The following is a 27,127-nucleotide window of genomic DNA, read 5'->3' as shown; positions in this document are numbered from 1 at the left end:
TACCAGTGATGGTAAGGATCTTTTCCTATGTTGATTGACTTTCTCATATTTATTCAGCCCCTTCATTTCACCAATGAGAGAAATATGGCAAAGTTCATACAGTTCATCAGCAACAGTTCTGGGTCAAGAACTCGGCTCTTTAAACTCCAGTATAGCCTTTTTTCCAGCACACTGAACCACTTTCAAACATAAAATTTCAGAGTGTTAGTGTTTCTACAAACAGTAACAACAACAACAAAAAGATCTATTTCTTTTTAATTAAATGTAAGGACTATGAACTGTCAGTAATTGGATGCTGCTTCAGTTAGGGTTAGGTCTGTCTGAAATAACAGAGATGACAAATATCATTGACTTTAACAAATTAGAAGGTGTTTTATTTCCTCTCTCCTGTGACAGTTAGAGATAGGAAGTTTAGGGTTGATTTGGTGGTTTGTGCCATTAAGTCTTCTGGGACTTAGGATCCTTTAGTCCTGTTGCTTCATTCTACATTAACTGCTCACTTGGACCAAGCTCATCTCAGTCCAAAATGGCTGCTTCAACTCCTGCCATTACATCTACATCCAAACCAAAGGAAAAAAGGAAGAGACCAGGGGAAAAGGTGGAGGTATTGGGTGCAACCTAGCTGTCTCTTAATGCAGGTTCTAGAATCTGCTATGTCATTATGTCTTACATCCCATTGGACAGAATTCAGTTACATAGCCATAGTTGTCTATAAGGAAGATTGGGAAGATTAGCATTTATTTGGGGGACCATGTGCCTAGGCACAAGAAAGATGACCTATAAATGCTATTAAAAGCTCAGGAATTGGACAGACATCCTTCTCAAGCAGGTGAGTTGGTCCTGTTTTCTAATAGGAATGTCCCTGTCCTCTGACCTCCATGACCTCTGGCTCTTCCCTTGAGGACACTCTCCCTTGTCTAATATCCTTATGGCCAAATTTAATAGATAGTAGTGTCATCTTTTGGGGGACTGCACAGATGTTATAGCCCTGTTTCCTGATAGTTTGGGGACCCTGAAGTTTCTCATTGCTTTGTAAAGGAAATAAGTTTAGTGACCTTGATTAGGGGACGTTTAGTGGTTTCTGCCACAGTTGTTGAGAATTAAGTCTGGCTCATTTTTTTCCCCCATGTTTAAGCACAAGAGTCACATCCTATATGGAGACTAAGTTCTAAAGACAGTTCTTAAGAAAAAAATCATATACAGTCAAAATTATTATTGCTACATCCAGGTGTGTTATCCTCCATAACTTTGAAAATGTGTATCAATTAGCCAAAGCTGCATAACAAGCCACCTCAAAACTCGGTGGTATAAAACAATAATCATTTACTTTCATGTATACTTCTGCAGTTTGGCTGGTTTTGGCTAGGCTCAGCTGTAGGCTCTATACAGCTGGGCTTGGCTCCAAGCAGCAGGCTGGGTCAAGTTCTACTCTATGTGTCTCTCTTCTTTCTTATATTAGCAGACTAGCCAGGGCATGTTCTCTATGATGGCAGAAGCACAAGAGGGTAAGCCCAACCATGCAAGCTCATTTCAAGCCTCTGCTCATCTCTATAACTGCTAACGTCCCATTGGGAAAAGCAAGTCACAAGGCCAAGCCTAAGTTCAGTGGGTGGGGAAGTATATGCCGCTCTCTACCAAGCTAAAGAAATTTCATGACCAAGGCCAACATCCTCCAACATCAAAAAATTCACTCCTCCTATAGAGGTGGTGTGGGAGAGGGAGTGCGATGTTTTTAATTTGCCACAAAATGATTCTTAAAATCAATTGCTTTAATGCATTAGTCAATTTGTGGTCCCAAATTCTTCCATTTCTTATTTGATGATGTCAAGGAATCCATCACCAACCCCTTGCCCAGGTAGTTGCACATTGCATTTTACTTCTTTGTCAATGGCTTGAAATCCATAAAATAATCTATGCAATATTTCTGTATGAATTAGTCAAAAGACATTGGTATTGTGATTGGATGGCAGACATGGACTGGGTCACAGGTTCACTGAGTGGAAGGTGGGCAGAACCATTTTCACTCTCTAAGTCCCCCCTCCCACTACTCATGACACTGACATTGGCTCTCTACCAGCTGTTCCCCCCCGTCTGAGCAGCAGCACAGGTGGGACAGATACAGTGGCTGTGTAGGGGATACTGTGGCACACTGCTCAGACCTCCCACTCCAGGACTGAGGCCCTTATATTCCCCAGCTGCTGGGAGCATAGGCCGATGACAGCCCTCCACCAAGTCCCTTTTGGGAATTTGCCCTTGGCTGAAGAAATCATCTTGCCCAAGTTCACATCCAATGACTGAATGAACTGGAAATCTCAAGTTCCAGCCTCTTTGTCATCCCAGCTCCATACTTTTCCCTGGCATCAGCTGAGGCCTCTGCTGAAGATGCATGTAATTTGATTTTCCCCTTCCACCTATGATCCTGTAATAATCCTCCTGCATGCATATCTCCACGTTGGAGTTTGATTCCTGGGGAACCCAAACCACAACAGGCTCTGAAGTCAGATGGAACTGGGTTTTGAGTCTTATCCCAAATATCCACCAGCTATGTGATGTGGCCTTAGACATTATATATCCACTATAAGCCTCAATAAACCTCAGATTTTTAACCTGTAAAGATGAAATGATAATACTATGTGTCTCTGATAATTACAACGAGGATGAAAAGAAATAATGCATGTAAATAACATGGTATCTGGCACATGTTAGATTTTGCTGAAATGTATTCCCTTTTTACTCAGCTCTTTGCCTGCATTTCCAAAAGCCAGTGTCTCACTAAAGCAAAAACGGATCTGTTGTGCTAACTTATTTCCAGCAGATGGCGCCAGTGGATAAGGCTGCAGTCCTGTCCAGCTCAGAATTCTCACTATTCAGATTACACGTCAATTTCACATGCGTTATCTTATTTGATTCTCCTTCAGCAACCATTTACCAAATGCTGACTATTCCATCATTTATTCTTTCACCCCTTTCTCAACACATGCTACTTTATTCCAGCCAAACAGCAGTTTTAAAACATTCTAAAACATTGACTAAGAAACAATAAAATAAACAAAGTAAAATAAAATAAAATAAAATTCCAAACCCCTGGAAAGCTGGATTTTTAGAGATGAAAAGACAAATTTTAGCCACTGATTTTGTTCTAGACCTGACTTGATGCCAACTCACGTTCTTGAAGGAGGCTGCTTTAATAAAGCAATAAAGCGGAGGAGGCTTGATTTGAGTGAAACTGAGTCAAGAAGGAAATGATTTTTCCGCAGGAGCAGCTGAAGTGCCTCCCCAGAGACCATCTGCAGTCCTTCCCAAGGGCTATTGATCTGAGGGCAGAGCAACTGGTCCTTGGACTGGTTAAAATTGCCAAGAAAAAAAAGAAAAAAAAATCCATAAAGAAGGTGTTGAGGGCTAGTGGGGAGGAGGAGTTAGCTGGCCTGGATTCAGAAGCTCCCGATAGAAGTGACTTTGCAGTTCCTTCAGCTTTGCAGCAGCCAGCAAGCTTTCCTGGAAGCCATGAGATTGGGTCCTAGCTGAGATCCTGGTAGGACAGAGGGTGCTTGCCCTCAATCTCCTCTCATTCACCCCAACGCAGTGGGGGAATGATCTAACCTGAAGATCACTTCAGCCAATAAAGGCTCCCTCCAGGGGTGAAATCCTTCTCACTCTCTCCCAACAACCAGTCTCTGGGCCTCAAATGCTGCCATTAGTGATTCATGGTTCCTTAAAAAGAATATTGCAGGAATGAAACGCAGGAGTTTTATATAGAAGTGTGTGTGTATGTGTGTGTGATTACACTTACTCGGAGAAAAGTCTGTATATAAATGTGCACATCTGTTGTTAACATGGGTTATCTTGAGCCACAAGGTGGGGAGTAAGTTAAAAAGATTGATAGGGGATGGGAAAAGAGAAGGAAAGGAATAAGTAAGAAAAAAATCACATTAAAGAAATATGTCATGATTAAAAGAATTATTATTTTACATCACAACCAATATGACTTTATTTCAGGAAAGATAGGTTGGTTTAACGTTAGAAAATGAGCTCATGTAATTTAGCACTTTAACAGATTAAGGAGAAATGTCATACAACTATCTCAGTAGATACAAAGAAAGTATTTGAAAATATTCAATACAAGTTTATGAATTAAAAAAACTTGAGAAATTAGGTGTAGGAAGGAACTTCCTTAATATGACAAAGATTTTCTAAAGAGAATATACAGCCAGCATTTTAATGGAAAAATATTGAAAGCATTTCCACTGAGATTAAGAAAGAAATAGATTTCTGGTATGTCCATTTCAATGTATCATTGTGTTTGAGATCCTTGCCAGTGCAAAAATAAAAGATTCGAAAAAACAGAAATTTACAAACATAGTTACATATGAGGGAAAAAACAAACAAGCAAAATCTACCAATAAAGTAAATTTAGCAATGTCACCCTATACAAAGTCAATGTAAAAAGTCAATTATATTTTTACTTACCATAAAAAATTAACATAAATCTTTGTTTAAGAGCAACAAAAAGAAAAAAAGTACCATTTACTTGTTATCACAAAAGCCAAATAGCTATGACTAAATCTAAAGAAATATGTGTAAGACCCGTGAATTGAAAAACTTAAAACATCACTGGGAGAAATGGAAGCGCTAAATAAATAGACATTCCTTGTTCATGGGTTAGAAGACTCGGTATTAAAGATGTCAGTTGTCTCTAAATTGGTCTATAGATTCAGTGCAGTAATTTTTTTCTCTTTAAAAAAAATTTATTATTTGTTTTGATTTATATAAAAGGTTACTTCTGTTGCCCATGCATGTAAAAACATGCATGAAATATGCCCACTAAAATATTAACAGTAGCCAACATACAGTAATGAGATACCAAGGGACTTTACTTTCTTTCTTATAATTTAATATATATAAATATTTTGTAGAGAATATTTAAATCAAGAGAGTGGATTAAAAAAAAAAAACACCAAGAAAACTATTGCAAGCCAAATGGGAAAAGTAATGACAAAAGCTGAGACTTTAGGATTCAAATTCCAACTCCTCCATTCGCTGCTTGATTCACAAATTAATCTCTTTGAGCCTCAGTTTCTTCCCTTTAAAAGCAGAGATTTAGTGGACAGCTTTTGTTTTTGCCTGCCTGGTATCTCTCCGCTTCGTGTCTTTTTCGGAATTACCCCACCCAGCTCCTACCTGACTCCCTTTGATTTGGGTGAGACCAGCTCTGGATACATGGGTGGACCTGGAATCTAGACTCAGCCAATGTTTAGAACATTAAAGGAACGAATACATGTAAAATTCTCAGAACTGCGTCTACCCCATAATGGTTTAATGAATTCTAGATCTGACTTTTCAGTTATATGAAACTTTTGGCTTAAGCTGTTTTGAGAGATGGTGGTTTTGGTTTTGTGTGTTTTGCTCTGTGCATCCAACAGTCCTGACTATTAGGAGGACTAATGACACCTCACAGGGTGGTTGTAAAGCTTGAATGAGGAACTGCGTGCAAAGTTCCTGGTATGTGGGACGCGCTCAGTAAATCATAACTACTTATTACTGATATTAATACAACCACTACCTATCAATGGTTCTTTATGATCTTCTCTTACATAACCTCCAAGAACAAGGTTTTATAAGAGGTGCTTGGTGTAGCAATCTAGAAGGCAGTTTTGATTATTTCAGGGTTACAAGAGGATCCAGGACTCCAAAGATGAGGAGAACATCAATTCTGGGAAATTGACATGCGGGTGAACTCAGTCAATATTTGTTAAATATCCCCTAAAGGGATGAAAGAATTTAGAAAGAGGATCTCTTCTAACAGCAAGAGTTACATAATTCCACTAAACATTTAGGGCCAGGCACTGTGCTTGCTGTTGGAGCCACAGAGATGAACAAAGCACAGTATTTGCTTTTAAGGAGCTTCCAGCCGAAAGCAAGGGTATCGAGCCCAGGTACCCACAGGATCTAGTCCGGTGATGTACATGAGGGAAGTGGACCAGGCATGAGGAAGGAACATGGGTAAAAGAAATTTTTACTTTCTTCTTCAATCCATTGTGAAAGAAAGAAAAAGAAAGAAAGAAAGAGAGAAAGAAAGGAAGGAAGGAAGGAGGAAAGAAAGAAAGAAAGACAGGGAGGGAGGAAGGAAGGAAGAAAGAAAAAGAAGGAAAGAAGGAAGGAAGGAAGGAAGGAAGGAAGGAAAGAAAGAAAGAAAGAAAGAAAGAAAGAAAGAAAGAAAGAAAGAAAGAAAGAAAGAAAGGAAGGAAGGAAGGAAGGAAGGAAGGAAGGAAGAAAGAAAGAAAGAAAGAAAGAAAGAAAGAAAGAAAGAAAGAAAGAAAAGAATTCCCACACAAAATATTGCAAGATTTATGACAAATGGCTCTGATAGGAGGCTTCAATGCTGAGACAATAGGGCATGGTGGGGACTGCAGAAAAATGGAGAAAACATGCTCTCTCCAAAGGGGACCCTTGTCATAAGGGTGAAGAAGTGCACTCATGTAGCTGGCTTTTGAATTTGTCAAAAGAAGCCAGAAATCTGGACTTTTACTTGAAATCTCTTGATTTTTAATTTTTGGCAATGAATGCAAAATAAAATATAAAAAAAAATTTAAAACACCATGTGGGCCCAAACAGCACGGGCCACATAAAAGGTGAGTCTGTCTGAGTGCCAGATCTGAGCCTGAGGGTCCAGTGTATGAGCCCAAGCCCAATGGGAGGGATGGACAGATGGGTGTATGGGCAGTTTTGACACAGCTTGATAAGTGCAAAGACAGAAAGACATGATGTAGTAGGGCACAGAGGAGAGGCTGGGGTGGAGGGGGATCTTTGAGGAGGAGATGGCACCTGATTTGAGTCCTAGAGGAGGACTCAGCAGGCCAAGAAATTGGGGGTGGGGGGGGTCCTGTCAGTTGTAATAGTCCAGGAGAGTTTCATGGTCAGGAACCCAGCAGGCTGACAAAGCTTGGGGTCCGATGTGGGTGGGGGGCCAGTGAGACGAGGCTGGGGAGGGAAAGTGGCCTTGACCACATCTTGTGTCTGTTCAACTATTTCTTAATTTTGCCACATTGTAATTTCTGCTATTTTTGCTAGAAAACCAGAGGTTGTTTCTGTGCCCCAAAAACAACCATTTCTTGTGATAAAAAGCCCTTTCAGTTCTCAAAGTTGGCAAACTCCTCTTTCTCCTCCCCTCACCCCACCGCTGTGTGTTTCACTCTCACCCCTAGAGAGTGAAATAAATAATTACATAGAAAATAAATACTTTTGACCTTTGTCAGAACACCTTGGCCTTGCCAGGGTAAAAAGAAACAATTTGCACAGGAGGTAATGTTTCAGTTCCTCCCAAAGGGCTCTCTTTTAAGCCCAGAACAAATGCAGTTATGATTCCAAGACCACAAGGGTGGACCGCAGGGCCCTGGGCTGGAAGTCAGGAGCTGGTTCTCATCCTGGTCCCAAGGCCTGCCTCCTTGGATAAGACCAGGCCACACATGCCCAACTGTAGCACAAACAAGTATGTTGGATGGTCTCGCAGAACCTTCTCTGTCAGGATACAGGGCCCAAATCTCTTGCACACAGAGCCAGTGTGACCCGATTTCCATGATGGCGTCCAGCAGCCAGCACATGCTACATGCCAGGCACTGTATCAAGCTCTCATCATACATGATCTCACATAATCCTTGTAAAATTCTCACCCTTCTTTATGGAAAAGGAAGTTGAAGTCCATGGAAGCTAAGTGACGGCAACTTGCCCAATGTGGGGAAGCTTGTATGTCTGACCTCCAAAGGGATGCTATCTGAAATGAAATGGAGTTGATTGTGATGATTCGTTCTCTGTGTCAGCTTTGCTGGGCTAAGGGATGCCCAGAGAGCTGGCAAAACGTTATTTCTGGGTGTGTCTGTGAGGGTGTCTTTGGAAGAGATGAGTATTTGAGTCAATAGACTGAGTACAGATTGCCCTCACCAATGTGGGTGGGCACCTTCCAATCACTGAGAGCCCAATTAGCATAAAAAGGCAGAAGAAGGGATTTGCTGTCTCTCCTGAGCTGGGACCTCCATCTTCTCCTGCCCTTCCTGGTTCTCAGGCCTTTAGACGCAGAACAGATCATACCCTGGAGCCTCCCTAGTTTCTCAGGCCTTTGGACAGTGACTGAATCACACCACTGGGTTTCCTGGTCCTCCAGCTTACAGACAGCAGATCATGTGTGAGCCAAGTCCTATAATAAATCTCTTTGTGGATAAAGATATACACACCTGTATCTGTATCTGTATCTGTATCTGTATCTGTATCTGTATCTGTATATCTCTTCCCATATATCTCCTACTGGTTCTGTTTTTCTGGAGAGCTCTAATACATTTATATACAGGATAACATTAATTAAACAGCACTGGAAAGTTTACCATGAAAAGGAAACTCTCACCCCTATTTCCCAACTCCCTTGAGGCAACCTCTTTTAATCATTTTAATTTTCTGTGATTATCTCCCTAACTATATATAATAGCTCAACAATATTTATTATCTGTAAAGGTGGCTTGTAATCCCTGCTTTCTCCATCTTGAACTGCTTGGTATTTATACACTTATTTGTAGTTCTCATTTCTCCTCCATAGGTTCAATAAACATTACCTCTATTTTCTTATTTCATCTCATGGACCGTATCTTTTGACATCCCACTTTCTGACATGAAGGTATGCACGGTATCTCTTTTCTCTCCGTCTTTCCTCTCTGCTTCTATTTTCCACATTTTGTCAGCCTCCCTTTTATTTTTAAAGAGTCATTTTATTTAATGTGGTAGAGACGTCCTGAGTTCCCCTCTATCCAGTTCTCTCCTTTCAGACACATGCAGGATTATGTTTCCCTACCTCTTTAGTTGCATGTAAGCAGGTGACTAATTCTGGCCAATATGTTTGTTACTTCTGGGCTGGAGCATTTAATGGTGGATGTGAGCGCATTCCCCCCCAGATCCAGACACACATATTCTTCCACCTGCTGCCATTCCACATGGAAGAGCCTCTGTCAGCCTGGGTCCCAGGAGAGCAAAGCAACCCACCCCGTATAATACACAGTCCACATGTAATATAAGGGAGACATAAATCTTTGTTGTTCTAAGCCTCTGAGAGTTTGGGGATTATTTGTTACTGCAGCATAACCAAACACATTCTAACCGATGCAGTTAACATTATATTCTGTCCTACAACTACAACCAAGACAATATTTTGTCCATACTTTAAACAATAACATTACAAAAAGACAAACTATCTCTGTCCTGGCAAGTCTGAAAATGTCTTTATTTGCCTCCACACTTGACTATATTTGTCTGGGAATAGAATTCTAACCTAAAATAGGATAGAATTCTAGTTTAAAAATCTTTCAAAATTTTCGAAATACTGCACTATTGGCAACTGGGTTTTGAATTCTGGTGAGGTATCTGATTCTGGTCAGAGTCTTTTTCATTCATAGATGAATATTTTTTAAACCCATGGGAAACTTAAAATCTTTAAAATGAATTGAAGCTGAAACAGTCTTAACTTTTCCTCATACTTTCTCTCTCCTGGACTTTTCATCTCTCTCCTTTTGTTCTATGTTGGCAGGACTTTCTTCAACTTTAAATTTCAGCCATCTATCAAAGTTTACATTTTAGCAATAATATATGTTTAAGAAATGTTAATAATATTTGTATCAGTATAAGAAAAGGGAAAAAAAGATGAATCATAAGTGTACAAATGGATGAATTATCACAAAGTGAGCACACCCAGATGACACCCAAGTCAAGATGTAGAACATTAACCAGCAAGTAGTCGCCCCCTAGTGTTCCCTCCCAATCACTACCCACCCATCTCCCCAAATGTTATCCATTCTCCTGTTCTAACACTGTCAAATAGTTCCTTCTGTTTTTTGAAACTTAAATAAATGGAATCATAAACAAGTTATTTATCCTCTTGAAGCTCCAGTTTCCTCAGCTGTAAATTGGGAGTAAAAATATAACTGAAAGAACATGGCAGATTATAGGTACTTAGTATATGTGTGTTAAATCTGTATATGTCATTGTACCTTAAATCACTTGCACAAGTGGTGGACTTAAAAGTGGTGGCATAAAAAGATGTCATATCATCTGTTAATCAGAGAGCCTATAGTCCAAGGATCTGACATGGGAAGGCTGGGAGACGGAAAGCCACTAAGTAGGAAAGGAACAATTTCTTTTGACGATGAATGAGAATTCCTCTTGTTCCACATCTTCACCAGCATTTGGCATTGTCAGTGTTTTGGAGTTTGGCCATTCTAATAGGTGTGTAGTTTTAATTTGCATTTCCCCGATGACATAGGATATGGAACATATTCTTGTATACTTATTTGCCATCTGTATTTCTTCTTTGGTGAAGTGTCTGTTAAGGTCTTTGACTCACTTTTTAATCAGATTGTTTGTTTTCTTATTGTTGAGTTTTTGTGTATTTTGGATAACAGTTCTTTATCAGCTGTGTCTTTTGCAGATATCCTCCCCCCCACCCCAGTCTGTAGTTTGTCTTCTCATTATCCTCACATTGTCTTTTGCAGAGAAGTTTTTTATTTTAATGAAGTTCAGTCTATCAATTCTTTCTTTCTTGGATTGTGCCTTTGGTGTTCTATCCAAAAAGTTATTATTATACCCAAGGTTTGTCTTGTTATCTTGTAGAAGTTTAGGGGCATGTATAATTTTAATCTAACTTGTGGCTTTTGCCCCCATCCAACGGGTTTCCAAAAGTGCCCTTGGTTTATTGTCTTCTTACCGTCATGGCAATGTTAACATTCTATAACCTTCTCTTCCTTATCTTGCTAAGAAGGCAATTTCAGCCCAGCATTTAAAATCTCCAAGGGCTCGTGTTCGCCAGATTACTTCCCCTCTCTTTACAAGTCTTTTATCAGATTCAGCTGAGACCTACACTTCTATAAGCAAGATTTGTTTGATTCTACACCGGCTTAGGGGTTGATGTCTTCTCTCGGAGGAGGAATTACATTTACCAAGCTCATGGGGGGACTGACGTGGAAAATCAGAACATCAATGGATTCACTGATAACAAGAAACAGCATTGTTAAACAGACAGCAGTTTTCTCACCAGCATGACCAGGACATTCTTTCCTGAAGGCAGATCTAAGTGAAAAGTAAATTTATGTAAGATAAAGGAAGAGAAGATGGGTTGGTGAGCATCTGACCATTTAGCCCTGCTGACCAGGAGCCTGTTACATGTCAGGCATCGTGCTGGACTCCAGGCTGGACCCAAGGTGGAGAATAGTCCATAGGAGAGATGGAGCTACACAGAGAAGACAAATCCAGATCAGATAATGAGACTTCTAGGTTAAAAAAAAAAAAAGAAAAAAGACTGCACACCAGCCTCTGCTTCTTCTCCGAACCTACTAAAATAACAGCACAGGGATTTAAAAAAATAATAATATAATACTCTAAGACAGAGGTCAACAAGCTATGGCCCATGGGCCAAATCTAGCCTGCTATCTATTTAGGTACAGCCTGTAAGCTAAGAATAGTTTTACATTCTCAAATGATTGGGAACAAATCAAAAGCAGAATATTTTACAACCCATGAAAATGTTAGGAAATTCAGATTTCAGTGTGCATAAGTCAAGTTCTGTTGGAACTTAGCCATGGGTTCCAATGTGTGTTCCATGTATTGTCAATGGCTGCTTTCGGGCTACAATGACATAGTTGAGTAGTTGCAATGGAGACCATATGGTGTGCAAAGCCCAAAATACTTACTATCTGGCCCGTTACAGGAAAACATGTGCCAACCCTTGCTCTAGAGCGGCTCTCTGCAAGAGAACTTTCTGCAGTGACAAGGACATGCACTGTCCAATATAGTCGCCAGCCACTAGCTCCATGTGGCTCTTGAGTGCTTGAAATGTGCTTAGTGCGATTAAGGAATTAAAAGATTATCTTATTTTATTTTAATTAAATTTAAATAGCTGCATGAGACCAGAGGCTGCCGTATTGGCTAGTGCAGCTGCAGAGAGTAACAGAAGGGGATCTGGATTGGGAGACGCCATGCACAGTGAATCATGGGGCATCTTTCTGAAAGTGGAGAGATTAAGTGAACATTTACATATGGAAGATTGAGATGCCTTGCCCAACCTTCCCCACTCAGGCTGCTTTCCCAGCCTAGATTTCAAAATGCCGATTATACTCTCCTAAAAAGATACCATTAAGAGATATCTCCGGAGAATTTGACCAGCTTAGGAGGAAAGACTTAAGGATACTGATACTGGGAGCTCCGTAACAGACAGTCACACAAAGCTCATGGTTAACATAGGGCTCCTCACGGGCGTGCAGCTTCCAATCAACTTTAGTCTAGGTCCCTGCCCTTCAATGTGAGCAGATGATCAAGGATCATCACATATTTGAGGAAAGATGCAAATAAGAAAGCGATCAAACTGAGTTAGGCAAAGACCTATGAAAGCAAGTATGTTATTAAATGTAGAGGACCATAAAGTTGGACGGGAAAAATGGTCCTTCTTTTCACTAAATTCAGCTTAAATTCAGCATTTCCGTCACTGATGAACATAAGCAACGAGCCATAGTAGTATTGGCAGTTCCTGTGACTTCATCACCAAGAGAAAGCAGATCACACAGTGCATCTGTTGAAGGTGCATCTGTTTCCCATCACAGTGCAATTGTTGAAGTATCTCAGAATATCATTTCTGCACATCATGACTTTGAAATCATGCTAGTTATTAGACCCACTGCAAAATCTTCTAATACAGAAGCACATAAGTTACTATATGACAGATTTGAGTTTTTAAAAAAAATGCAGTTTTGATAACTACATTTCAATATAAGTGATTTCCCCTGTAATCCTATTATGGAAGTTTATTCATTTGAAAATAGTATGCTGAGAAGAGGTCCATGGGCTTCACCAGACTGCAAAGGGGTCTATGGCAGAAAAAGGGTCAAGGATCCCTGTATTAATGGTATCTTCAGCACTACAAGTAGAGGTGGAATGGAGGTCATAACCATCGAGTGTGATGTGCCAGATTTTAATCCTCATCGTTCTAAGAGTAGGTGTTACTATTATTATTTTGATACATTTCATTAGTACTTGGAAATGCTCACTTTGTCATTTCAGTGGAATGTTTGGAGGAAGGAGAAATGAATAGATGTGCGTAATCAGCCCTCTTGACCCCAAAGTTCAGTTTTCTTTTGTAAAAACAGTACGTGCACATTATAAATAAGTTAGAGAAGCACAAAGAGGGCAGCACAAATCACCTCCAACCTCACTACGGTTTGGGGAACACTGTTCTGGATAGCGCCGTATGCAAACATGCATAAATATGCATATATGCCCACACAAACTTATATAAACATAAACATATGTATAGATACATACACAATTTTAAACAAAAACAGGATCAAAGTACGGATTTATTATTATTTTATGTTTTATTCTTTTACGAAATAATATGTTGTGTTTCTCTTCTATAGCAATCATAAGAATTGAGGCAGGTAAGCATTTTTTCACTATACAAGTAAGGAAAATGAGACTCGGATAATCAAAGCCTTGTCCACACCTGGTGAGAGAGGAAGAAATCTCCTGGTCATCCCAGAACTACTTCCTCTTCAAGGACCTCAATTCTGTGAAGAGGTAAAGCCTGGAGTTCAGCTGGGCTGAGACGCCTTCATCAACTCGGCTGTATTTACCTGAAAGTTCATCACTTATATAACTAGAAATCTTAGTGGTTTCAGGGAATTCCTAGCTCCAGTGCAGGTGACCCACATGCTGTGACCCAGCAGAGATCTACTGCTGAAAAATGTCAACGCAACCGTTGTGACACTTGGAGGCAGGAATCTGGCGCATCCTGCGCTCCTTTCTGGTTATTTCCGTTCTGATTCCTCTGTGAAGCAAATGGGAGCAGTGGGCCAGTTTCTCTCATTAACCCCCCAGTGCGGTATCTCACCACTAGGTGTCTCCATGGCACCGAGGGCTGTACTTGGTGGATGGAGCGCCACTCCCACCGAGGTTGAGCTCTTCATTCCGTTTTGGCACCCGGGAACTGGAGGCTGATGGGAATATAGACTTTCTGAGCCCAGTCCCAGGGTTTATTGAAACAGCAGGATCTCAAAGCTCAGAATGGCTACATCAGTATCACCTGAGGAGCTTGTTGAAAGCAGTGATGCTAAAGATTTGTTCCCAGGATGGTGGCTATCAAACTTGGCTACACATTAGACTTACTGGGGGAAGCTTTAAAAAAGACAAAATGGCGGAGTAGATGCCATTCAGGTTGGCTGAATGTTTGTGTCCTACAAAACTTCATACGTTGAAACCTTATCTTTCCCCACTTCCCCAGCCCACCCAATGTGATGGTGTTAGGAGGTGGGACCTTCGGGAGGTAATTAGGGTTAGATGTGGTCATAAGGGTGGAGCCTCCATGAATAAGATTAGTGCCCTTATAAGAGTCACAAGAGAGCTTGCTTCCTCTTTCTGCTTTCTGCCATATGAGGATACAGTGAGAAGTTGGCAGTCTGCAACCCGCAAGAGAAATCTCACTGAAATCTGACCACACTGGCATCCTGATCTTGAACTTCCAGCCTCCCAAACTGTTTGAGGAATAAATTTCTGTTGTTTATAACCACCCAGCCCATAGTATTTCTGTTATAGCAGCCCAAACTCCTGCTAAGACCAGGCACTCCAGGCTCTTCCATAGAAACACTGAAAAAAGAAGCAGAAACTATCAGAACCAACTTTGTCAGAACTCTGGAAAACCATCAAGGTTTACAGCAACCAAGTGAGTGAGCGCTGAATCAAAAGAAAAAGCAACTCAAAGATGGCTCAGTGAGAGCAGGGAGTGTAGTCTAAGGCAGAGTTGCAAATAGCCCACTGGCTGTTGAAGGAGTACCACAGGGCAGAGCCCATCTGCAAAGACTGAGAAGTCTGTTTTGTTTTGCTCTGCTTTGTTTGTTTTGTTTTTAGTACCTAGCGTTCAAGGAAAGCTCTGTCAGAGGACTAGTTGAATAGGAGCTGAAGGAAGAGACTTCAGGGACTGCATACGAACAGGAATACAGCCTTTGTGAAATAGTTTGGGAAAGTCACTAAGCAAATGGATGACTGCAGCCTTCATCAGTCAGGATCAGCAACCCCTGAGGAAGGAGGAGAGTCTGATTTCTCGTTCCCACATTATAATATTTAAACGTCCCATTCTCAGGAGAAAAAAAATCACAAAGCATGTAAAGATACAGGAAAATATGGTCTAGTCAAAGGAACAAAATTAACTGATGGGAATTATCCCTGAGGAAACCCTGACATTGGACTTATTACTCAGAGATTTTAAATATGCTCAATGGACTAAATGTTCCCCTTGACAGACAGAGAGGATTGCAGCCCTGCTGACACCTTGATTTTAGTTCAGTGAGGACAGTGTCAGACTTCTAACCTTCAGATCTGTAAGATAGTGTATTTATATTGGTGAAGCCACTTCGTTTGTGGTAATTCGATGTAGCAGCAAAGAAACTAATACACCTTGTCATCTGAAAATCAACAAAATAGCCGTACTTACCTTATAGGTTTGTTGGGAGGGTTACATGAATTCACAGCAGTGCTAGGAACATCATACCTTCTTGTGGTACATGGGATGATGGCCCACGGAAGATGTCTGCATTCTAATCTCCAGAACCTGTGAACAGGGCATGGCACGTTCCATGTCACATTCTGTTTCCATGGCAAAGGGGACTTTGTGTGAGTAATTAGGAATCTTGAGATGGGGAGAGGAGCCTGGATTATCCAGGTGAACTCAATATAAGGTCCTTGTAAGTGAAAGAGGGAGGGAATAGGGTTAGAGTCTGAAAAGGAGACTTGAAAATGAAAGCAGAGATCAGAGATTTGAAGGTGCTACGCTGCTAGGTTTGAAGATGGAGGAAGGGGCCACCAGCCAAGGGATGTGGGAAGCCCTTGGATGCTGGGAAAGGCAAGGAAATGGGTTCTATCCTGGATTCTCCAAAAAAAAGCACAGCTCTGCTGACACCTTGATTTCAGGACTTTCAACTTCCAGGATGGAAAGAGAATACACTTGTGGTGTTTCAAGCGCTAGGTTTGTGTTAATTTGTTACAGCAGCGATGGGAAACCGACACAGTTCTCAATAAAGGTTAGCTCCTGCCGTTGGGTATGGCCTTTGGCATTCTGTCAGACACATGGTTCCTGTGCTCAACAAATCCCAGCACAGTGATAATAACAAAGACTGGAATTCACCAGAAGGGGCACACCAGGATGCCTCTTCCTTTTCTGCTTCACTTTTGGCATCCTAAGCATCTGAAAGCACTTTGTTCACAGTTTTTTAAAAAAAAATTCTGAACCAGCTGCTTTGTTCCACTACTTAGGCCTAATTTCACACTTTGGTGAAAGTTAAATCAGTTTTTAACAGGGAGAGGCGGTGGTGAAATGGAACCCACTCCAGGTTGGACGTCAGAAAGGCTGGGCTCTGGTCCCAGCTCTGTCTCTGTCTGTGTGACTTAGGTTTTCTTGCTTTCCCTCTCTGGGCTTCATTTTGACTCTGTAGAAAATGAGGTCGTTAAATCCCAAATAACTCGCATCTGTTGGATACCTACAATGTATAGTTTATACCTATAGTCTTGTTGGAGCCACAGAAAAACTGTGCCAAGATGTCATCCCCATTTTCTATAGTGGATACACCTGAAAGGCCCAGAGAGGTTAAGTGACTTGCCCGAGGTCATAGAGTGGGTATTGGGCAGAGCAGGGATTTAAAAAGCTTTCATAGCTTTCGGAGGAAAATGCCATGGTTAAAGGACACATATACCTTGCTGCTGGTTTTCTCTGTCAGTCGTAGGAAGGATGATGCGAGGGGCGGGGGTGTGTGTGCTGCGAACAGCCCTAAGGCCATCCTCCAGCTCTCTCTAACCTTCCACATTAGGGCTCTGGAAACTGGTCCATCTCTTGTGTTTCCGACCCAGACCCTCAGAGGTTTCCTTTATGATTCCTCATCTCACCTTCTGCGACAGACGCTATGAGTTGCTTACTCAACAGCTATTCTTCCCTTCTTACTTAGTAACAGAATCCCAGTTTTGGTTTATTTATTTATTTAGAAGTATAATCGGTTTACAATGTGTTAATTTCTGGTGTACAGCATAGTGATTCAATTATGTATCTATAGATATATTCCTTTTCATATTCTTTTTCATTATAGGCTATTACAAGGTATTGAATATAGTTCCCTGTACTATATGGTCAGACCTTGCTGTTAATCTATTTTATTTATAGAAGGATCCCAATTTTGTTTGAATAAAATGTGCCCAGTTAAAAATACCTCCCCATACTCCCTTGCAGCTAGGGATGGTCCTCTCACCCAGGTCTGACTGATAAAATGTAAGTAGAAATTTGGGTGGGATTTCCTGGGACTCATATTGTCTTCCTCATATGAAGGGGTGGGGGAAGTTAGCAGGCACATACCATTTCCTCCTTGCTTTTGCTTTCATTTCTGCCAGGAATGTAGGTGAGATTTCTGGAAGTGAAGCAGCCATCTTGTGACCACGAGGGTGAGAGCCACCTGCTATGGATAGCAGAGCAGGAAAATGGAAGAAGCTTCAGTCCTTCATGGCTTCTTTGAGCCTCTGTACCAGCCTGGACTGCCTACCTCTAGACTTCTTGTTATGTGAGAAAAAGAAAGCTTTATTTGGTCAGATTTCTGTTACATGCAACCCTATGCCATGGTAACCGACAATTTCTCCAAGAAAGCCTCTCCCCTGCACTGTAGCCCTGACATGTGGCCTTAATAAGCACCTCTGGTGACCCAGAAATTAGCCTGGGGGAAGGAGGGATTGGCCATGGATGTGATCCTGAACTTGCTGAGTCATCACCTGTTCCATCCATGCTCAGAAGAAGAGTGCTGTTAATTACACGCTCCCCAGACAGCCAGAGCACAGGAGGCTGCGTCTGTGTATTCTCGAGGAAGCTCAAATATAGCTCAGGCTCCTCCACTGCTTTTGCTGAGTTTGCAGCATATTCACGTCTGGCAGCCCCAGTGAAGAGTGGGGAAGCTTCTTCTGGGAGGTTCAGGTCTGAAAAGGACCTAAACCCGGGGATGTTGGCAAGTCTTGGCTCTAGGAAACAAGATCTCTTTTTCTCCTGCCTTCTGCAAGGTGGGTGTTATACTTAGCAGACAATACAACTTGCTTGAGGTACAGAGGGTGGCGCGACCATGTGTTATGTTACTTGTTCGCATGCAACCAAGTGGACTCTGTAACTGGAGAAAAAAGTAATTTGGGGGAAGAATATAAGATGGCTCACAAGACTGCAGGCAAGGCTGCAAAACCAACTTGGACACACAGGCAAACAGACCTCCGAGAGTGGCAGAAACAAGTGTTGGGGTGACAGCTGGGGTCACTCCACAGTTACAAGAGGGCCAGACACCTTGACTGACCGTCTTTCTAGATGGTATCAGGGAGAGTGGTTTTCCTGCAGCAACCCGAGGGTTCAAGTACCAGAAGATGGACAAGAGGAAGTTGAGTGGTAAAAACAAACAAAAATGTCCCCTGCAGGTAGTCTAGAATCGGTCAAGGGCATGGGCTTGGGGAGCTGTCTGACCTGAGTTAAGGTCTTAGCTCTGTAGCTTGCTATCTGTTTTTGGTCAAATCAGTTACCCTCTTTAAGTATCAATTTCCTTATCTGTGTGTGATGGGAGTGAGGCATGTTTAAATCCAGCAAGATATAAGCTCTTGAGGGCAGAGATTTTTGTGTTTTCCCCACACTGTTTTATCTCCAGCGCCCAGACTAGTGTGTAGTTTGTAACTGATGCTCAATGTATGTTTATTGAATGAACGAGTGAACATTTGCCCCAGAATACCTCTTAGATAGTGAGCTATTTTGTTGAAAATATAATGTGATAGAGGTACTCAGAGTGGAAAGTAAGCACCCCCTCCTGCCTCACTGCCTTACTCTGGGGAGGGAGAAAGAGCCGGGGCAGATCCAGGCAGACACTGAGATGGAGCAAAGGATGTACACTCTGTAGACTCTTCCCTGACATGTTTCCCACCAGCATCCTGTGACCCATCACAGTCACCTGCCCTCATCCTTGCAAGCAAGGCTCTTTAGCTAAAAAACCACCCCACATTGAGTGCAGGGTAGATCCAGTCCATCAGTCTTCAGGACTTCCTGGCATAATGTTGGCGTGTGAAACTCGACTCATAGGTTTGATGGGTTAAGATGTCTGAAGTCATCACAACCCTACATTCACAGTGAGCCATGACATATAGTGGCAAATAGAATAAATTACAGCCCTGGGGAATGTGTTCATTGTTTAAGCACACACACACACACACACACACACACACACACACACACACACACACACACACACACTGATGTCAACTCAGTCATGTTTTCATCCATGGCTTGATGAAGTGAAATTCTAAGATAATTTTGTTCCCCAGGGCCATGGCAAAAATACAAAGCATAAAAGAAAGAGGCAAACCTTGAAGAAATAGGGATTTTGGTATCTTTGGTCCCTTTAATAACCTGCACCTTTGCCATATTCATCAACATCCTCAGAAGCACCACCACCATCACTACCACCATCCCTCACTACTGTTACTCCACCATTATTATCACCACCACGACCACCACCACCATCCCCCACTACTCTTATTCCACCACTATTACTACCACCATCACCACCAGTTTCTCACTAGTTACTCCACCAGTGTTGCCACCATCACCACTGTGCCACAATGACCATCAACACCATCAACAGCAACCCAGCCAAGCCCAATGCCCAGCGACAGGAGAATCACCGGCACCACATTCACCACATCTAGCATCTCCATCACTTTCAGTATAAAAATTGCCATCAGCATTGTTATCACTACATAGTAAGTGAGACTGGGGCCCCACCTGGCTGGTACACTCATTCCCCAGATGCTGTGAGAGTTGGTTGCTCAGAGGCCACAGCTACTCCCTTCTCCTGAGAATTCCCCTCAGCCAATGGGACCAACCTCCTTGCCAGGACATGCCTGGGGGAAATCATACCCCTGAAGACAGACTGTACCCAGTGACTGACTAAGTGGGCTGTATGAGTTCCCACCCCCTTGCCTCATGATGGGATGACTCTGTGGTAGCAAGTATCTTCTTCAACTTCTGATGGGGATACATCCCAGTAAACTCATCATATGTCAAAAATACTGTAAGTTGAAAATGCCTTTCGTGCACTTAACCTACTGCACATCACAGCTTAGCCAGCTCCACCTTAAACCTGCTCAGCACACTTACATGAACCTACAGTTAGGTAAAGTCATCTAACACAAACACTGTTCTATAGTAAAGTGTTGACTAGTTCATGTGATTTATTGAACACTGTACTGAAAGAGAACAGAATGGAGGTACTTGTGTCGATTGGTTCTAAGTGTATTGGTTGTTCACCCTCATGATCTCACGGCTAATTGGGGACTGAGGCTTATGCCACTGCCCAGCATCACAATAGTATTGTACCATGTATTGCCAGCCTGGGAAAAGATCAAAATTAGAAGTCCAGTTTCTACAGGGTGAATATCGCTTTCCCAACACTGTAAAGTTGAACCATCTATAAGTCCAACCATCATTAAGTAAGGACAGTATTCACCCTCCAAAGCTCTCTGCGGGATGAGGCTGAGGCTTGACTTAAGATGAACCCACATTTTTTGCCTCGGTTTCTCCCCTGTCCCATTCTGCTTCCATCATCTCCTAATAGGTTTCACTTGAGAAGTCCCTCGATCCATCACTTGTACAAGAATCCCATTTCAGACTTTGCTTCAAGAAACCCAACATAAGACACACTACCACCATGTGAATTACTGCTCTAGTAGACATGCTTTGGAATGATTGCCTTGAGAGAATTCTACCTGCACAGGCAGTGATGTGCTGGAGTTGGCCAGCTCTAGCTCGTGAAGGCCAATCGCTCACGTTCTTACCAACTCTGTGTTCAGGGGCATCTCACTGATAGCTTGAAATCAGCCATGATGGGAGTATTTAAACCATGGGCATTGGCAAAAACATTTTGTTGTGCCATAAAACATATGTTGCACCAGCATATTACCAGGCACAAGCCAGCCATATGATTCTAAACCTTTGGTGGAATTCCATCCCTAAGTTGTAACTTAAGGGGCTGAGATAGACTCCTTCCCCTGGAGAGATTTATCCACAAGCTACCAGTGACATATGAATGATGTGATCTGGTGAGAAAAAATGGCTTAGGCCAGCAGATGTCTCATGCAATTGGGAAATCAATAAACTGTGGTCAATTGGAAAGTAGAGTTGAATGAAGGTAATAATCATAACTACCATTTATTGCAGGCTAAGCTAAAGTTGTGTTGCACTAAGCATTCTGCATGCATTATCTTGTGTCATTCTTATAATACTCCCTGTAGGAATATCATCACCCCCTTTAATCAGATTACACAAGTTCAAGGAGGTAAAGTCCTTGCCCAAGACCATGTAGCTCAGCGGAGGAACTGGGATTCAACCCCCCTGTCTTTCTGACTTGAGGGCCTGTATTCATAGCCACTCATGAAGCAGAGCTGGGGGCTTAGACAGGGAAAAAGCACAGACGCGGTGATGCAGGAGGGAGTAGAAACTGGAGTAAGTAGAACGTGCTTATAAAGATACTTTGGTTTCAAGTTGCAGAAACCAAACTTGAACTAGCTTCAGTAAAAAGAGTTCTTCATTGGTTCAAATCCACTCTTAGGAGGTGTAAACCTGGGCCAGCCTTAGGGCTGACTGAAAGAAGAGTCTGGAATCCAATACCAAGCATTTTTCTTTTCTCTTTCTCTCTTTCCCCCACCCCTCTCTCCATCTCTTTCTTTGTTTCTCTCTGCATACTAGCATCCTGCCTAGGAGGGGCTAAGGGAAGGCTTTCCCAGCCACCCCCGACCATTAGCCCCATCTGAATGCAAACGGTAGTTATTCAATGTATCTGGAGGGTAGTGGGACCCTGAACCCAGGAATTCATGCCTAAGTGATTCTCTGATCAATGAGGAGACAGAGATCATGAAGAATATGAAAAATCTTATGATGAGGGATAGTCACCAAAGTGAATCATCTGTCCCCACAACTGGAATTCTTTCACCCACAGTTCGTCCTGGGCAGCAGGTCCACGAAGAGACACAGCGTAGGTTGGATGTTAAAGAGTTCTAGGTTCAAGCAGTGGCTTTCCTGTGCACACCCAATACGTTGCCTGAACAGCATGTGATGGTTAACTGGTTTTGGGCAAGTCACTATTCTGAGCCTCAATTTCCCCATCCATAACATGGAGATGATCATTATATGTAGCCAGCAGAGTTGTGAAGATTCAGCAAATGAGGGGAAGCATCTGGAACATGGATGGTGCTGAGTTAGTGTTCGTTCCCAAACCCATTTGCTTTTCCAGCAGAATCAGCTCTCCTCTGTTCTGCCATTTCCAACTGAGCGCGTGGGGTGGCCTTCACTCTTACCCAGGGCTATAGGGCCAAGAGAAATACATCATATCAAAAATATCTGGATGAGGCCCTAATTCTTTGCTCTGCTAGCACTTACATAAATGCCAAAGTCATCTCCATCTTTCCCTGCCACCCTGGCTAACCTCCAGAGCAATTAAACATTGATGTCCTAGCTATACTTATCTCCTCTCCCTTCTTCCAGCCCTGGACATCAATTCTCTTTCTCAAATAAAAAATTTAACCCTCACATTTGTGGAGGTCTTTGGTTTATGAAGCACTTCCAGATTCACTATTTTCACATACTTATTATAGGAATTAAAGCAATATGGAAAAGAACAAAGAAGGAAGTTTAAAGAAGTCAAGTGATCAAGGTCAACGTCACCAGTGGTGAAGTCATGTCTTGATCATGTGCCCCTGATATGATTTGATGAGAAAAACACATCACGTCTGTGCTCTTCTTTTCCAAAATCTCTCACCTCAGTCTAATCACGGGAAAACATCAGACAAGCCAAAATTGAGGGGTATTGCACCAAATATCTGACCACTACATTTTGAAAGTGTCAAGGCAATGAAAGACAAGGGAAGATGGAGAAACTGTCACAGGACAATGGAGACCAAGGAGACATGACATCTAATGCAAGTAGTATCCGAATTTGGGAACTGGGACAGAAAAAGGACATCAGTGGAAAAATCTTAAGGAAGTCTTTGGGGTAGTTAATAGCAGCATACCAATTACCAGGTTAGTTTCTTAACTTTGATATGTACCACGCTGATATAAGATGTTAACATCAGAGGAAGTTGGGTGAAGAGTAAATAGGATAGTACTTTCTGTACTATCTTTGCAGCCCTTCTGGAAATCTGCAATCATTTCCAAATTAAAAGTTTAAAAACAAAAACAAACAAGTCTGAAGTTTGTGTAATTCAAATGAGATGAACAATCATGCCAAACATCTTTCAAGCATGTATTTAGATAGATCATCAGAAATAATTTTATACAAAAGTGTTTTATATTATACTACTTTTCCGAAATTAAAAAAATTTCATATTATACTTTTCTTAAATTTTGAAAGATATTTCATTGATTGTACTTGTAAATATCAGGATTTTATAAATGAAAGTAAAGATGAAAGAATTTCTGAACTTTAGATAGCTATTTTTCTACCACAAGGCATATTAGCTTCCCAAAGACCTCTCTGGAAAATGAGAAGTTGCAGCCATCATCATTTTTAACCATGTATTTCAATTTTAGATGGTGACTACCTGCAATGAAACATTGGCATTGTTACACTTTTCCCCATCTCTTTCCCCTAAATGTCCTGTTTTGTACTAGTTACGTATTTTGTTTTGTATTAGTTTTGTTTTATATTAGTTTGTATTATTTTTACATTGTTGGGTGGGTCAATTAAAGATTACTTTTAGTAATGAAACTTGAGCAGAAAACCTGAGCAGACAGTGGCTTAAATAAACAGTGAAGAGTTAGGAAGAGGCTGTTAGTGGTTCAGTGCCTCAAGGATGTCAGGATTGGGTTCTCTGCAATTCTTCTTGGATTTTCCTCATGACTGCAAGACAGCTGCTGCAGCTCCAGCCATCATGTTCTTGTTCCACTAATAAAGAAGAAAAGGACTCTATCAGGAAAGGAAAGCTTTCCACAAATTCCTAGTCTATACCTCATTGGCCATAACAGTGTTGTATGCCACCCCTAGCTGCAGCAGAGGCTAAGAAATGTGGGATTTTTTTTTTTCACTAGGCACATTTGATGGCCCCAATAAAATTGGTATTTCTTAGTAAGAAAGAAAGGAAGAACTTCTAATTCTCAGTTAGTTTTTCTTATTTTTTGTTTAAGTATATTTAACATTTATAATACTAAATATTATAATCTTACATACCAAAGCTTCCTTATACCTAAATTCTTTGATTCTCCTCTTTGTTGGCAGGATTTCATTGTCAGGGTGATCACAGGAAGCATCTACAGAAACCTGCCTTGTACCACCCTAATTTCTCCACTGCCCTGGAATCAAGACTCTAAATAGAACGAAAGCGTCACGGTAGCCCAAACCTGGTTCCCTTATCCAGGAAGAAGCTGTCCCTTTAAAAGAGAGAGGAGGCAGAGGTGGCTCACTGCCACCAGAAACAGCTTCTGACTGACAGCCAATGTGCTCCCTGGAGGTCTGATGTCATCACCGGTGAGCAACAAGACATTCAACTGGCAGCAGAATGATGAGTTGTTGCTGTGATTGGGATGGCTCCGTGCAGCACCCACTCAGCAGAATTTTAAAGTTGGAGGAATTTGTCTTAAGGGTATAGTTTCTAGTCCATTCCGGGATCTTTGGGGCCGGTCACTCAGCTTTACCTATCAAGCAGGGCTGGGCACTGGGCTTCTCTCCTCGGTTCTCTCTATCCTTGAAACCGTGGCGTCCTGCCTGCAGGACCAGACTCAGGAGGGCACCCAGGACTGGGGACCTTTGAACACTCTGTCCACCCCCAGAGTCCCAGGTCTGGACCACAACTGGTTCTCATGTGCACGTCCTCTTTCCTTACTCCCCTCCAATAATAAACTTGGCATTATTTTTCCTAAATACTAGGGTCATACAGGCTTATTATTAAAAAAGAAAGAAAAGAAAATACAGGCTAGTATAAAGAATCAAATGAAACTTATACTTAGCAACAATCATTTTCCTATTTATTTTCTGCTAACATTTTTCTGCTAACATTTTTTTATTCTTTTCCTCCAGGATTTTTTCCTGTGCATGATACATTTTTTTTCTTTTTCAGTGAGATAAAACACGTAAGCTTACATGAAGTACAAATTTTAACTCTACAACTGGACTAATTTTTATGTATGAATACACCAAGCTGACCACAAGCCAGAACAAGATCTAGAACATTTCCAGTGCCCCAGCATCCTTCCCAACAGATGACTCCCCCACCCCAAAACTTGATCACCATAGACTAGTCTTTCCTATTTTTGAACTTCATAAAAATGACATACATGCATTTTTAAAATTAAAATGGGACATACTTGTTTACATCATGTTTTTTATTTTATCATAAATATATCCCCATGTCCTAATTTTTTTCAAAACTTATTTTTAATGACTATCTATTTTATTGTAAGATTCTACATGATTTATTTAATTATCCCTCAATTCTTGCACAAATAAATGATTGCTGAATTTTTGCTATTTTAAAGAGTGCCATGTGGAGCATTATTATTTGGCAGGGGGTGGGGAGGGGAAGTAATTAGGTTTATTTGTGTATTTATGTTTAATGGAGGTACTGGGGATTGAATCCAGGACATTGTGCATGCTAAGCACGCGCTCTACCACAGAGCTATAGCCCCCCTTCACCTCGGAGCGTCATTAGTACAGAGTTTTCCAGAGGGTAGCATAGCAAAGGTGGTTCAGAGTATGGTTAAAGAGATCAGGATTTGAGCTCCAGCCTATCACTTACTAGCTGCTTGAATGTATGCAACTTACTATGCCTCTTCCAGCCTCAGTTTCCCCACCTGAAAATGGACACAAGCATACTCATTGCACGTTGTTGCAAAGGCTAAATGAGCAAAGTGTCAAGTTCTTAGCTTATCGTCTGGCAAAGGGTGAACAGCCAGTAAATGCTAAGTTGCTGTTATTCATCCTTGTGTTCCCTTCTAATTATTTTCCGTAGGAAAAATTCCTAGAAGTGCTGGATCAAAAAGAATGCTTGTCTGTAGGGTTTTTAATAGTCTGCCAAATTGCCCTCCAGATAAGCTGTGCCAATTCGCAGAACTACCAGCTGCGTGAGAGTGCCCTTTCCCCACTCTCAACAATGAGTATCATCGTTAGGAAGAAAGAGCGAGCAAGACAGAAAGAACAAGAAGCTAGAAGAAGGAAAAGAGAAAAGAAATCCTGCCAATCAGATAGGGGGAGAAATCCCTTATTGTCCTCTGGCTTTCTAGTGAAGTTGAACATTTTCTTTCTTTCTTTCTTTCTTTTTTATTGGCCATTTGTTTTTCTTCATTTGGAAATTTGCCTGGTTGGGTCTTTTGCCATTTTTCTCTCTGTCAGGGAATGTGCTGGTGTTTCAATAACTGGGTCACTGCTCAATTCAAGAGGTCCTGTACCATCCTGCATGGGCCATAGTTCCAGTAAAATTCCCTGTTCTGGGTGGCCCACCTGATTTCCTGGTTCCTCTAGGTTTGAACCTCTGTTTCATACTTACTGGGACCCCTGGCTGTCTGACTTTTCCTTTTCCCCACCCCTTGCCAGCCTGAGATGTGTATGTGCCCAGAGCAACTAATAATAATAAGTCAGTGTCTGTTTTTCCCTTTAAATACATGTTTGCTCAAGTGATATAATTTTTGAGACCACCTCGACCACTAATTTGCTGGGTGACCTTGGGCAAGTTACTAGTCTACTCTGAGCCTCAGTTTCTCTGTGTATAAAAGGGGCAAGTTTGGGCTGGCTAATCTGTATGACCATGGATAAGCTACCTACTATCTCTGTGCCTTAGTTTCATTATCTGCGAAAAAGGGACACCCTACTTTCCTCACTGGGTCATTAGAGGATAAAATAAAACTAAGTTCCCGGCGTGAAAAAAAAAATACATGTTTGTCCAACATTTTGTTTTAGAAGAGAGGCTGGGTGATGCACAAAGGATTTGCTGCAAAGGAAGACTCCTTGTGGCAACAGGTTATTTAGCTCAGGCCACAAACTTGCATATCTGGGGCTTAATGAACCCATTGCCC

At 41.6% G+C, this 27,127-nt stretch overlaps 1 protein-coding gene and 1 long non-coding RNA gene across 3 annotated transcripts in view; one reads left to right on the top strand and one right to left on the bottom strand.

Moving 5' to 3' along the window:
- Positions 1 to 15,591, bottom strand: part of YWHAB (tyrosine 3-monooxygenase/tryptophan 5-monooxygenase activation protein beta) — a 39,528-nt gene extending 23,937 nt beyond the window's left edge. The window contains exon 1 of the mRNA XM_072944286.1: positions 15,506 to 15,591. The gene's annotated coding sequence lies outside the window, so the exon portion shown is untranslated. The remainder of the gene's footprint in view (positions 1 to 15,505) is intronic.
- On the top strand, positions 741 to 24,980 carry LOC140687437 (uncharacterized). Of its 2 annotated transcripts, none has more exons than XR_012061759.1 (4): positions 741 to 829; positions 17,446 to 18,099; positions 22,717 to 23,143; positions 24,339 to 24,980. It is a non-coding gene; the product is annotated as an uncharacterized lncRNA (long non-coding RNA). The 2 variants fall into 2 exon arrangements; XR_012061758.1 differs by lacking the exon at positions 741 to 829 and adding an exon at positions 15,726 to 16,036.
- The last annotated feature ends 2,147 nt before the right edge of the window (positions 24,981 to 27,127 follow it).

This window comes from Vicugna pacos, chromosome 19, assembly GCF_048564905.1.
Source record: "Vicugna pacos chromosome 19, VicPac4, whole genome shotgun sequence".
Taxonomy (NCBI): domain Eukaryota; kingdom Metazoa; phylum Chordata; class Mammalia; order Artiodactyla; family Camelidae; genus Vicugna; species Vicugna pacos.
This window is presented reverse-complemented; position numbering and strand designations above follow the sequence as displayed.